The 4,837-nt window shown below is 47.1% G+C and overlaps 1 protein-coding gene across 7 annotated transcripts in view; it reads left to right on the forward strand.

The window, feature by feature from the left end:
- The window catches only part of LOC120955419 (CUGBP Elav-like family member 2), a 293,328-nt gene that overhangs the window by 197,502 nt on the left and 90,989 nt on the right, over positions 1 to 4,837 (forward strand). The window lies entirely within an intron of this gene.

The following is a 4,837-nucleotide window of genomic DNA, read 5'->3' on the forward strand; positions in this document are numbered from 1 at the left end:
GCAAGTGGTCAAGTTGCTGCTTCCGGGTTAAAGAAGCACCATGCGCCGGCGTGTCCTCTGTGCGGCGTCAGTGTGGCAGCAACGAAACCACAGGAACGAACCCCGGCGATGTCCACGAGAGTGTGGAAACGGGGTAGGAAATTTAATCAACGAAACATACAAACTCTACACAGGGTTTCTTCGTTTCCGAGGCAGCGACGGTCGCGAAACGCGGGCAGAGACAACACACAGCGTTTGGGTAAATTGGTTGGCTTTTCATTATGAATGGAAGCCGGATGGCCGTTTTGTCGTGTGGCGTTTTTCTGTGCGCCTGGAAGCTTATTAAATGAGCTATCAGTAGCAGCCGAGTCGAGATTTTGTCAGCATCTCGGCGGGAGATTTGAGAGATCAAGGCATGTGAGTTTTCAGTTTTTGGGCATCTCCGGGAGGAACTTCCACAGAGGTGTTTTGTGTGGAAGAGTTAAGCCTTCAGGAATAGGAGCTTGTTTGGATATACAATCTCCTTTGTACTTGTTTGTGATTGGAAGTGGAGCTTTTATTTAAAATGTGTGTTCTGCTTCCTTCCAGCATCCTTTCAGAAGAACTGCATAATGAATGCACCTTTGTGGTGCTTGTATGCACACTTCTCATTTCTGGTTGAATTTTGAAGAACCGTTACAGCGCGATTCCTCTGTTTCCTTTACACAAACCATAATTGCACACGTCAACACACAACTCCTATTCTTGATAGTGAACCCATTTCATTTCGATTTGTCATCATGTTTTCGCTAGTTTTCGAAGACCGTTTTGGGTTGGTGCACACTACCAAAAGAATGCATGCTTTTGTCCGTTACTAGAGGCCACCCTCTGTACGGCACAGTAAACTACCTACGACCTGGGCTGGAGCTACATTTGAGCGTGATATATCGTATTGCCTTCGGCGAAGACGTCCTGCAGCGTGTGCAATTTCTGTGCGCATATTACTGTGCTTGGAAGTCAGCATATGCGTTGTGCAAAAGACACACGCGCCACCCTGGAGTGCTTCTTGCTTTGTGAACGATTGACGTATTCCATCACGTTAAAAGTGGTGCAGGAGGAAGCCATTCTTTCTGGGGTGTAAGCCATGTTGTGCTTGCTCTATAGCATATGCTTTTCGCATGTGCAACCGTTCGGAAGTTGATGGCAAACCAAACCATCGCTTTTTTGAGTCGAAGAAAGGGTCTCTCCGGTGAGACAGAGAGAAAGTGTGCTGCCTCCTACCCAGCCATCAGTGGGAAGGAAATCACACTGGATGTGTAGTGTGTGCATCTGTCTACAAAGCGATGCCCCTAGTTTTGGGAAAGCAATATGGAACCGGCATTGATTTGCGGAAATGAAAAATCTAAAGCCTGACTCAGTGAGTCCTACCAAAAAGGACTGTACGGACAGGTGCAGAGGTAGGCAGAGAGCGTACCTTATTCATGTCTTCAACTGTGTTTATATGTGTGTGCATATAGCAGAAGGATGATTTTGAATCGTACAGCCTTTTGATGTGCGAAAATAGAAACTGTTACCAAGCCACCGCCCCGAGAACATCTCCCAATGTGTACCGAGGAGGTGAATCCTTTATGTCAGTTTCCTTTCATCTTCCGGTTTTGGGAGAGTAGAGTCAGCAGTTAGGTTTGTTTTCTCCATAAGTGAGTCCAAAATAGTTTTTAATCATGCAGTAGCCGCCGAAGCACAAACGCCGCCGAAGCACAAACGGGCGTTTTGTGGAGATTCTAATTTGCCTGCTCATCTATAGTCAGTGAACTGTTCAGTAGCTTGTTTGCAGCAGCTCCAGCTGGGAATGATTTAGCAACCGTCGCCTCCCAGTTGTTCGTCTTACAACGATACAATTTGAGGCTCAAAACTGAGTGATACATTCAGCAGCAGTTTCAAACTGTCGTCGTGTGCCGGACGTCAGCAGGGAAGAAGCGCATCTTAACACGACCCGACGTAATGTATTCGTCGCATAGGAACGGACGTTTTTGACAAGCGCCACATCCTCCGACATGAAACAGTATGAGAGAGAGAGAGAGAGAGAGAGAGAGAGAGAGAGAGAGAGAGAGAGAGAGAGTGGTGGCATCAATCAAAACCCCGGCAGTGGTGGTTGGTTGTTCGGACTTTCTCGGACTCTTCGTTTTGCCCCCCTTTTCTAAATGGGTTCCTTTTAACTGCACGGAGCACACGACATGCATGTACGATGACATCGGGGAACCATGCGTGTCCTCCCTGCTTGACTGTCCGCGGTCGCGGTCTTTCTCGAGCTCTAATGTCTGCGCACACGTATGCGTTACGTCAGCTGTAAGCAATCTCGGGTAGAGGCAGCGCCGACTTGTTGCGTGCGTGAATCTCAAACCGAACGGAGCGACGAAGAATGATGCCGTTTGTTCGTTCGGATACATTCGTCGTCTGCTGCTGCTGTTGCGGCGGCGGCGGCAAGCCTATTAGTCATATAGAGGGAGAGCATTTTTCGGTGCTGATGTTTGATCTGGCTTGTTTTACTTTTATTGCACATTCCAAGCTGTCGAGAGAATGACCAGGAGAGGATTCGGGAGAGAAAGGGGCAGAAGAAATGGTGACAGGAAATTGTTGGCATGTTTGAAATGAACCGTGAAAGAGTGTTAATATGCTCGTCATTTTAATGAATCCTGCACTTATACTACACGAAAGATTCGAAGCGTTTCTTTCGTAATTCAATTTCGTAATGTAATTCCCTCATATAATTTACGCACATTTGTCATTCGTACAACAACTTGTTTGAGTGTTGCATACACAGTAGATGTGTTTGTCCATCTTACTGCACTTGACACGATCTCCGTGACTGTACACGCGATCTCTCCAATAAAAATCCCCCGTCCATGTGGTGGGGAGCACCAACCAACAAGTGGGAATTCCATCCCACTAGAGATCGTGGTTGGATCTTCGCAAACGCACACGCGATCGTGAGAGAAAATCTAATTCCATGCTGCACTCACCGTACGCTACACGGTTGTTTGAGTGCCACCCGGCGGTGAGTGATCTTTGTTTACAGCTGATCTTGTGGTTCCCACATGCCCACGCTTTCAAGCTCTGAGCTGGTTTTGCTCCAGGCTGGAAAAGATGTGCAGTAGCGCATCGCGGGAATAATGAAATCGTTTTGTCTGATCTGCCTTGTATGTATTTCTTTTAATCCCTAGCGCTACTCGACGCAAGATAGTATTTGGGTGGACATATAACTTATATATTTATTCCCCAATATTTAAAACGCAAGATGATGAACTGAATTTAAGATAATTACTTAGTAACAATTCGAAATTTCATTTGTTTCGATCCATTAGTTGGAGTAATATGACAATTGGAATAATTTGAGAAGTTCTTATTGAATATGAAATATTTAAGGGTTTATTTGCTTGAAATTCAACTATACCAAAACAAACATTTATGATCGGCAAAAAACTACTTTATAAGATTTTTTCCTTCTTTTACGGATTTTCGTCCATAGCATAATTCATACAATAATTCGAATGATAAATAACATCAAATATTATGCTACACGTATCGTCCACAATGTTTTGGTACAGTGGTGCCATGTATATGTCCAAATCGTCATCTGTAGATCATCCAAATCATAAAAGTAGGCAAACGATCCATAAGCAACCGAGAAAAGTGAAACCTAAATCACCGAAGGTCCACCCATTGCTCTGAAGAGATCTCACTGTGCGACGTGATGATGGGTCTTGAGCGTGATTTATGTTTCTTTTCGTCTCTTCGCTTTGCTTCTCCAGAGCCCTTGCTCCCTTGCACGGAGCGCTGTGTATGGGATGCGGGATCGTGCATAGAACTCCCAGTCCGTAGGTATGTGTGAAGAAAAAGGCCCGAATAAGTATTGATGCTTTGCATTTGAATGGGGATCTTGGGATCGCTTGTAACGGACCAGCTGATGGATTTACCGACTGGCGGAGAACTGCCGGAGCGAATGTGTGCCTGCGCCAGGGATTTACAGATTTCTGGAAACTACGATACTGATCGCGGATCGCGCCGGTTGGGCTCGGGCCGTCAAACGGAGTGAGAATTTTAAACGCGGAGCTCGCTCATCGTCCAGAGCGGAGGTGTGCTCTGCTGTGTTGGTTGGAGCTGGCGTGACACACCTTTGCAGACCTTTGCGCAGACCTTAGGCACACGATTAAATTCCACCGAGTCTTCCCTCCACACACACACCTTGTTTTTTTGTTGTTGTCGCTTTTCGATGCACAACCGTGCTGAGTTCCTGACGCTCTCAAACTGAACAGAGAGAGAGAGAGAGAGAGAGAGAGAGAGAGAGAGAGAGAGAGAGAGAGAGAGAGAGAGAGAGAGAGAGCAAAAGAGTTACGCGAGAGATATTATAAAGCGTTTGCCACTCATGCAGCCCTCTCTGCTTCTTCCCGCCCGGTGGGTTCAAATAGACAACAAATGGCGCGGACCTGCGCCAGGGGCCAAACCTGCGGCCTGCCCACGTTTCCCGCGCCATTGTATGCTCTGCCCCAGCCATGCAATATACATTAGCCTTTGCCTTGGCTGCGTCGCGAGTTTTGTTTCAGCAACGGCCGCGTGTGCACTGTTCGTGTTCGAGGGCCGCCGCGCGTACACACCAAACACAGTCGCGTTTTGCCGCACGGGAAGCGGTTGTGTTGCGTCGGTCGTGAGCGCACACCGGAGTTTTCGTGCGTGTTTTTGTCTAGCTGTCGTGATAGAGAGAGAGAGAGAGAGAGAGAAAGAGAGAGAGAGAGAGAGAGAAAGAGAGAGAGAGAGAGAGAGAGGCAGCAAGGGAGTGGAAGAGCGAGAGAGAGAGAGATACAACTCGTGAAAGAGGGTTAGT

The sequence above is a fragment of the Anopheles coluzzii genome, chromosome 3, assembly GCF_943734685.1.
Source record: "Anopheles coluzzii chromosome 3, AcolN3, whole genome shotgun sequence".
NCBI classification, from domain to species: domain Eukaryota; kingdom Metazoa; phylum Arthropoda; class Insecta; order Diptera; family Culicidae; genus Anopheles; species Anopheles coluzzii.